Source organism: Triticum dicoccoides, chromosome 4B (genome assembly GCF_002162155.2).
Source record: "Triticum dicoccoides isolate Atlit2015 ecotype Zavitan chromosome 4B, WEW_v2.0, whole genome shotgun sequence".
In the NCBI taxonomy this organism is placed as follows: Eukaryota; Viridiplantae; Streptophyta; class Magnoliopsida; order Poales; family Poaceae; genus Triticum; species Triticum dicoccoides.
The window spans coordinates 581,898,992-581,908,557 of record NC_041387.1 but is presented as its reverse complement, the minus strand read 5'-3'; the positions used below and the strand labels follow the sequence as shown (position 1 = coordinate 581,908,557).

The 9,566-nt window shown below is 47.0% G+C and overlaps 1 long non-coding RNA gene across 2 annotated transcripts in view; it reads right to left on the bottom strand.

Annotated features, from left to right (window-relative positions):
• Positions 1-9,126: 9,126 nt before the first annotated feature.
• Positions 9,127-9,566, bottom strand: part of LOC119291567 — a 7,872-nt gene continuing 7,432 nt past the window's right edge. For both annotated transcript variants that reach the window (XR_005142515.1, XR_005142516.1), the window contains one exon: positions 9,127-9,237. This is a non-coding gene — a long non-coding RNA (uncharacterized LOC119291567). The remainder of the gene's footprint in view (positions 9,238-9,566) is intronic.

Here is a 9,566-nt window from a genome sequence, read left to right as displayed (position 1 = left end):
AAGTTTCAACAAGTTTAGGTGGAGGGATTGAGAGTATTGACCAAAATGAGGTGTAGCAATAGTGGAGCTCAACAAGACATTAAGGTTAGGGATGGAGGAAGAAGAAGGGGATTATAGTGTTTGTCCTAGGGTGGCCGTTTCTGCCTGTTGGACCCCGTGCACATGGGGTACTCAGAGACTTTCACACCACCCCGTGCGCACGGGGGTCAAAATACCCCGTGAGCATGGGGTACTCAGAGAGTTTACGAAGTACCCCGTGCACACGGGGGTCAAAAAGACCCCGTGTGCATGGGGTACCCAGAGAGTTACGCAGTACCCCGTGCGCACGGGGGTCCAAAGACCCCGCGCGCATGGGGTACCCAGTAATTTTCTGTTATAAGCTTTCTGAGTACCACATGCACACACACTAAGATTTTAGGTGGTAGGAATGGGTAGGCTAGTGTATATGGTTCGGCAATGAAATTACCACACAACTTTCATCCACACCAACCCCTCTTAATAGTGCAGTCTTTCCTACGACTCGAAGCGAACCAAAAACTAAAACCTTTGACTCGTCGGTAGACCACGCCTTTGGCCTTTTTGAATTGGGGGGTCGCACATCTCCATCACGAAGCACTTGGAACCAATATCCTGAGATAAACTTTAGCAACCAATATTTGTTCGACTAACCACATTGTCATCACATCCAAATATAGTATAACTGCCACTTGCACTTTCTCACCGTTTGTGATTGATGCACCACACACAGTTTTGTTGAAGGGTCTCTGATTGGATTGTCGGGATTGGACCATCCTGCAGTAGTGTCAAACCAATGCAATGGCAAGAGCACACAAAGTGCTCAAGTCCCTCACTATCAAATTCCACCAAAGCAACGCAAGCTATGGAGGAATATGAGAGGAAGAATGAAGAAGAGAGCACAAAGAACTCCAAGATCTAGATCCAAAGGGTTCCCCTCACTTAGAGGAGAGATGGATTGGTGGAAATGTAGATCTAGATCTCCTATCTCTTTTCCATCAAGAAGGAGCCAAAATCATTGGAGGGATTGAGAGATAGCAAGCTCAAAAAGGGTCAACAAATGAAGGGGAAACACGAGCTCAAAGGGATAAGAACAAATTGGGGAAGAAGACCCCCTTAAATAGGTCCCCTCGAATCCAACTGTTATGCCCACTGGCCGGGCTCAAGCGGTACTACCGCTTGGGGAAGCGGTACTACCGCTTAGAACGGTCAACGCAACCCAACACTTAGCTGGAGCAGTAATACCGCTCTAGTATCGCTTAGAGCGGTACTACTGCTCTACTACCGCTTAAGCGGACTGGGCAAGAGAAGCACCACTCCTTCGTCCAAAGATTAGGACATTGGGTTTTCATGTCGAAAGCATGCGTTCAATTCCCGTAGGGGATACAAGCGAAAGTTGGGCAGCACCGATCTGCGGAAATACCGCCTAAGCGGTACTACCGTGGTCCAGAGCCATACTACCACCTCGATGCTGTAAAACTGCCCAACCAAAATACATGGATGCTAGTAAGACCAAAACTGTCATAACTTCTACAAATGAACTGTGATGTCGATGAACTCAAGCTTGATAGAAAGCTAACGACAAGAGCTATCAAATCATGACTAGAAATCTTCATAAGTGGCAACATAAATATTCCAATGATACAGAGATGTGAAACCTCCATCAGTGAAGATTCGACATAAACTCCAACATTGAAAACATAAAAGATGATGCATACGAAATCCGTGTTCGATGAACTTGAGCTTGCGTTGAAGATGACCACAAGCTCCAAAACTCACATAGAGAAAAGCCAAAAAAGAACCAAGAAAGATGATGCCAATGATGTAATGGTTTGAGATCTCTACGGACGATACGGTCAAGCTACTCACTTGAGAGCCCCCGTTGATAATACGACCATCGATCCTATAACCCGGTCTCCCGACTAACACTATGAGACCGGTAAAGTAGAAAACATATCAATGAGAAACCTTTGCCTTGCACATAGTCCATTTGAGCTAGGTGATGGTGATCTCGTCCTCCTCAAGTTAGACCACCTTTCTTAATTGCGTTGGCTCAATGAGTACTAGTAGATTTATCCCCCATACTCCACTATGGGTGAGCCTATCTTTGGCACATCTTCACATGTCTATTTTCACCACAATGGATGGCAAGCTTCAAGCACGAGATCTCTTCACGATGCTCCACTTGAATTTGCATAACACAACCTCGATGACAATCACCACTTGATGCCATACTTCATGGGTTATATGAGATCTTCGTCTTGATGCAAGCCCATGAAAATACACCTAACCCTATAAAGAAACTTCACAAAGATCATGGGTTAGTACACAAAGTGCAATGGACAATGCTTACCATACCATGAGATCACTTGACCCACTCGGTACATCTTCTACTTGAATCCACTCTTTGTACTTAGTCTTGATCAACCTTGTATCTTATCTTCTCTCTTCATAAAGGTGATGTCTTGAAGGTAAACATGAATGTTCACACAATCTTCTTCTTCAAGACATGCTTGCAATAGCCTCAACTCTCACATGACCAATCTTTGGATAAATCCTTGAATAACACATTGTTCAACACATAATATTCTTCTAATAACCTTGAAACCAACAAATGATCTTCAAGCAATGCTTATGAACAAACCCTTCAAATATAACTCAAGACAACCATTAGTCCATAGGGATTTTCACCGATTATCAAAACCAACCATGCGGCACCATGCTCTTTCGGCATTAATGCTAGGCGAATGATCCGACATCAATTTGCCTAATAGGAGGGAGAAGAATGGTACCCTTGAAAACAACAGACTCGGTGTCGATTGGTCTACGAAGTTTGATGTATCTATCGACCCTGTACTCGGTGCACCTTCTTCGTAAAACAGGTCCGTGGCATCTTTGAGCGAAGGACACTAGCAGCGCGACCCAGCCTTCCCAGCAGGGCAACTGACTAGGAAGCAGGCAGAAATCTCGGGCCAGCGCCTGCGCGAGCCAAACAACCCGACATAGTGCAAACGACGCTGACAGGGCGGACCCAGCCTCACCCCGCATGGGTGGGCCAACGCCGAACATCATTATCGGTCTTATTGATCAGTGCAAACACTTTACGGATCATTCCTACATGTTGTTCATAGACTGCTTTGCTTCGTTGCTGCAAATGATCTTTGCGCGATGGACGTGAACAAGTCATTTAGAGCAAATCCAATGGGGTGGCCCAAACGGACGGTGATTTCGTCCACTTTTTGTCCGTTTGGGTCGGCCGCCCGCCCGGCGCCCGCCCTGTTTTAGATATAGGTCGGCAGCGCGTCCAATGCGCCGACCCATATGTGCCGGCGTGGCCGGCTGGCCGCCCTATTTTGCATTGATGAATTTGCATAGTTTAAACCGAATAAAATAGCATAGTTATTACAAACCGAATAAAAATAAAAATGTCTCACATAGTTTTGCAAACTAATAAAAGAAGATACATCTATTAGTTGCCAACATGAGCCCACATATGCTCAACCAAATCATTTTACAGTTGCACGTGAGTTTCTCAATCACGCATGTCTTGATGAAATTGGGTGAACTGTTCAAATGTTGCCGCTCCTCCATGCTCAGGCACAACATTCTCACCCTGAAACTGAAACCCTTGATTGTATAGACGTTCCAGGCGCTCGCCTTCTACGATCATATTATGCATGATCACACAAGCAGTCATCACCTTCCATAATTTTTGCGTGCTTCGGGTATTAGCAGGATACCGAATGATGCCCCATTGAGATTGAAAACACCAAAGGCATGCTCGACATCCTTCCTAGCACTCTCTTGCTCTTGGAAAAATCTTTTCCTCTTCTCTCCAACAGGGTTGGGTATTGTCTTGACAATAGTGGTCCACTGAGGATAGATACCGTCACCCAGGTAGTATCCTTTGTTGTAGTTTTGGCCATTGACGGTAAAGTTCACCAGTGGTCTGTTGCCTTCAGCAAGCCTAGCAAACACTGGCAAGCGCTGAAGCACGTTGATATCATTGTGTGATCCGGCCATGCCAAAGAAAGAGTGCCAGATCCAGAGATCTTGAGATGCCACGGCCTTTAGTATGACAATGCAAGACCTGACATGGCCCTTATACTGCCCTTGCCAAGTAGAAGGGCAGTTCTTCCACTCCCAGTACATGCAGTCTATGCTACCAAGCATCCCTGGGAAGCCCCTGCTGGCATTCATCGCCAACAAACAGGTTGTATCTTCAGTTGTCGGCTCTCTCAAGTACTTAGGGTCAAACACAACAATAACAACCTTGCAGAACTTATACAGGGACTCTAGGCATGTAGACTCGCTCATACGGACATACTCGTCAATGAGATCACCGGGCACTCCGTATGCAAGCATTCGGATGGCGGCAGTTCATTTCTGATAAGAGAAAAAATCAATCTTGCCAACGACATCCTCTTTGCACTCGAAATAGTATCATAGCCGACCACCCCCTCTCGAATATGGTTGAAAAGATGCCTACTCATACGGAAACATTTTATGTTTGAACAACAGGTTTGTTGTATCAAAATAGTCCTTCCAAAGAAGGAAATGCCCGCTCTCTTGGTTGCGATTCAACGCCGGAAGGTGGCCCGGAATGGAGCCACGGAACAACGGCCGCTGGCTGTTGAGGTGGTGATGGACCAACACGGCAACCAATATCTCCTCGTAGTCATCGGACGATGAATCGTCGGAGTCGCAAAGGAAATTGTGAAAAAGAAACTCATCGACGGAGTCCATTTTATACCTTGACAAACTGTCGAACAGTTTGCGGGCGTCGATGAAGGAGATAGCCGGCGAAGGGAGTCGCGACGCGCACGGATCAGCTAGCTGCCCTGCCGGCGTCCGACGAGTGGGCCGGCGTCCGAGAGTGTACCGGTGAGGATCTGACCGGGCGGCGAGGCGGCTTCTTGGTCGGGTCGGCTGTGTGGTGGGGGCGCGGGGGTGGGAAACAGTCGGCTCCCCGGTGACAAGACGGTGGTGGCGGGCGACGTGGGAGTGGGCGGCGTTGCTGAGCGGATGTGGAGACGCCGGCAGCTGACAGAGTCACCGACAAAAATGGGCGATGGCGTAGGCGACGAAGGAGGTGGGCGAGGGTTGATGTTGGATGAGAGAAGAACAATGTGCCACCGACCAGCGAGTCCGGATGAGAAGAAGGCCTGCGTGCGCGTGTCCATCGCGTGTCGCGCCGACGTAAATCAGGCTCAAAAATGGACCGGAAATGGATCGCCCGTGAACAAAAATAGGACGCGCGCCCGTTTAGATCGGCGCATTGGGCCATTTTTTATGTCCGCGCCGACCCAAACGGCCGGCGACGGATGAAATGGATCATCCCATTGCAGTTGCTCTTTGTTTTACGCCAACTAGATGACCCGTTGCGCCAAATGGCGCAAAGGCCGGCAACAAGCCAAGTATTGCAAGAGTGGTGATAGGAAAACTCAGTCATAGATCGAAATAATGAGTACTTACTGCTGGTTACTGTCTCTGTTCATGATTACTGTTTCTCCTGGAATAGTCTATGCTAAATGATAGTGCTATATCCCTTGGTTGGAAGGTGGACGCTGCCAGTTAGGGCATGCCTCTTCCTTGCTTAGCATATTTGTTGTTGCTGGTGAGTACTCGATGTTTGGAACACAGAAAGTAGTGAAAACAGATAATTATAGATAAGGGTGGCATTATGCATATTAATAGTTTCATGAGGAACAACAGCAAAGGTTATATAAGTAAAGTGTAGGTGGTAGCTGTTCAAAAGCAGCAGAGATAGCATGGCCGAAAAACAGAGGAAGGTTTCATCCTATTACAGAGCTTGATTAGTAGTCCTTAGAATGCTAGATGATATTTAGATACGACCTTAGTTGCTGTCGATGGTTCATCTAAAGGCAATGCACGATGAGAACCAGACGCTGCTTTGTGGTGACCTTGAAACGAAAGGCACCTTGAAAAGAACCATGAGATGCGGCCAACAAACTTCCCTACTGCAAACATCAGTTCATGCTCAGACTCTACATTACACATGAACTTTCACTATACTGTATGTAGAACTAATTCTTTGAAACATGTCATAGGACTTCATATCAACTCACAACCCAATAAAAGCCTAAATTCCAAACAACATCTCCATAAAAAGCAATAGGAAAATGTATAAAACCCCATGTAAAAGATTCTTAAAAACAGTATGAAGACAGTGGTATTACATTCAAGGAAAGCAAGACAAAATATTGATCTTGGAAGCACATTACATCAGCCTTGATATGATCTGCTGCGCCTCGGTGGCGTCGTCGATGTCTTTGGAGCAGTGCCGGCCTCGGCATCCAAGAGCGGCACATCGGCGGTGTCATGGACGGCCTCCATGCCATCCAGGGGCGATGTGGGCCGGCCAGCATGCGTGGGGGCAAAGGTCACGACCAGGATGCGGATCCATGGCGGCGGCGCCGCGGAACCCCCATGCACACCTCTCCATTGATGCCGTATCCATGGTGTCACCGCCGCGGAACTCCTCTGCACACCTCCCCCTTCACGTTGTACGCCACACCACAACGCCTCCACGTCATCGAACACACCCGCCACGTAGCACCATGTGCATCCTCATCCACGGGGATGACAGCCCCGATCCAGCGGATCGACCCGCCACAAACCTCTAGGTCACGCCGCCGACGCAGATCAACGTCGGCCGGTGACCCTCTCTCATCCACCGTCGCACCTCCTTTTCCTTCCTGCAGATCGAATCGAGTGCCGCCGCCACCATCAAAGATGAATCTGGGAGGAAGCGAGGAGAGCAGGAGAGGTGGGGGCAGGGAGGGGATGCGCTGGAAGCCATGGGCTGAGGGGATGTAGCGGCCAATATGTCTACATACAGCCATGAACGTGGAGAACAACCAATGGTTTACCGGCTGCCAGCAGCCAAAAACCTCGCTAAAGGAAAAGAATCGTTCGGTCCAACAAGCTCAGCGCACACGGTTGCTCTGGAATGGCGAGTAGTGTAGGCAGGTTTATATGTTCGATTTCAAATGGGTGGCAACATACGAATATACGTAGAAATATTTTAGAGTGTAGATTCACTCATTTTGCTTTGTATGTAGTCACTTATTAAAATGTCCAGAAAGACAAATATTTGAAAATGGAGGAAGTAGTTTATACAAGAAAAATGTATATCTAGTTGGAGCACTAAAAAAATTTGGTACTCCGTACATGCATAGGTAGTCTACGGTCGTCTGATCACTCACAAAGTTTGATGCTTGCTTGTTGACACATTAGCCCGTGAAAGTGTGAAAACGTTCGCGACTTTACAAGTTACAACAAACCACACAGACAACCGTTTTCTATGCAGCTCCCCTCACCCACTCGCCCAACCCCTACCCGTCTCTTATCCATTCCAGTGACTGAGAGTCAGAGGAGATGTGGCAGCGACACCGATCTGCTCGCGGCGGCCATGGCGGGTCTTGCGGCGTGGGACAGCTGCTTCCGGCGTCCGACGGCAGCACGCATCCCCCAAAGCCCGACCTGCTCAAGCTATGCGCAGCTCGTCCACCTTCCACTCAAAGCGACAACAGCGGCCGCGGAGGACCAGTGGCAGCCATGGCTGGTCTCAATTCGACGTGCCGCGGCAGGGCTAGGTGCGTGTAGGCTGCTCGGCATCAGCGGCCGACAGCGCACACCTGTGCAAGGAGGTCCTCGTCGAAGAATATCAGAGCCGCCTTGTTCTTGAACTCACAGAGGAGCATGTGGTCGCCCTCTGGGTCCTTGTACTGGCGAGGTGACGAATCGGTGACCACGCTCCGGGGCGAGCGAGGCCGGGGTGCACGACGAGCCAAGTCGCTATCCTGGGCTCTGTAATTGGAAATTTCGGGCCGAGCGAGCACATCCGGTTGGTTAGCTGGCGCCTTGGCGGGAGCTGCTGTTGCTCCTCGCTGGGAACAACCACCATATCCTCAGGCGGCGGTAGCGACTCGTTCGTGTGCACGCTGGGCCGGAGCGTCACGGGCGCCATCACGGCGACCACACCAAGCGCAAGGGCCTTGGGAACAGCCAGATGCCCCTACACTACAAGGTTTGCCTCCTCGTCCCATCTTATGTTGCTTCCTTTTATTTTCATCTGCCATCCAGTGTCCCGCAGATTGCAATTTTTTTAGCAATCCTTTTATTGTGTATGTGCTCCAGTGTTTACTCATCCCCAATCGTGAATCCTAGTAAACTTTGTTTGTTTCCATTTATACATGCCCGATGTGGAGCTTGACCGATGCATGGCAAATTTTTATAGGACAAATTGGTTAAAGGTTGCCATGTGTATCCCTGATTTCTTATACAAGTTCGCCATATTATCTAACACATGGCAAATTTCTAAAAATGTTAGTAGTTGGCCATCTCAAAATTAGAGAAATGTTCTAAATAATGTGGTAATTTTGCTTTTCTATCAGGTAGTCTGATAGTTTATCATCTGTTTCTATGAGTGACAGAGTTTTCTGTTTAATTAAATAGCTAACATTTTTTCTGATAGACTGCAATATTATCTCTGATGAGAAGCAAATTGTTTCTTGTTATCCAAAAAAGATTACCACCATGGCTATACAGTAATACAATGAATTTATTCGTTGCTACAAAGAGAAATGTCCAACACTGTCAATTTTTGCATGTCCAGCTTTCTCAGAAGATGGCATTAGGTAGTGTTCTTTCACGGCACTACTATCTCTTTCATGAGGAACCACTTGGCAGATCTGTAGGATCGCAATGTTCAGCCTGGCTTCAATCTTTGATCTGGTATGTAACACCTTGTTCGTTGGTGAAAAAGTGCAAATTTATCCGAATTGTGCTGCTAAAACAAAGTTCTTGATATGAGCTACCTATAATCATCTAGCGCGGCTTATATAATTTTTTGACAGTAAGACTCATGGCACAGAATAGATCTAATACCTCTGTTTGGACAAGAAGCAATAGAGAATTAATTTGCTAGATTTGAAAAGCAGAACCCGGTATTTTAGTGTTTGGTGAATTGATAGCATCATCACAAACACCATACAGATAGAGGTTTTTTGTCTAATTAGTCAATTAACAACATACATGAACAGATACACTGGGTGAAGTATGTGTGCATCACCCCTCTATCTAATACTCATCGCAAGCACCAAAATAAATTATCTTAGTTTTGTACAGAAATCCCAACTGATGAAGCGAGGATAAATTCCAAAAGCCAGTGTTGGCAGGAACTCCTAAACCACTAACCTGAAAAAAGCATATTCATATAGAGATGAGAGCCGAAAAACCCTTGGTCAAAATCAGTAGCAAAACTGTACAAGTACCTCTTTTCCAACGTAATAACACAACCATCACCTTTTGGAATTGATAAATAACGCATGCAAGATTTCACATTTGGAAAGGACCATTGGCCTAACACAGGTTGATTTTGTGCATCTTAGTCTTCCTATAATAGCTAAAAAAGGGTCAAATGTTGATCTATCGCTGCGAAAGGAACGTGGTTCTTCTATGATACTCAAAAACTCAAGACCTCAGTTGTGGCTATCCACAGATAATAAGTTTTGGGCCATAAATAA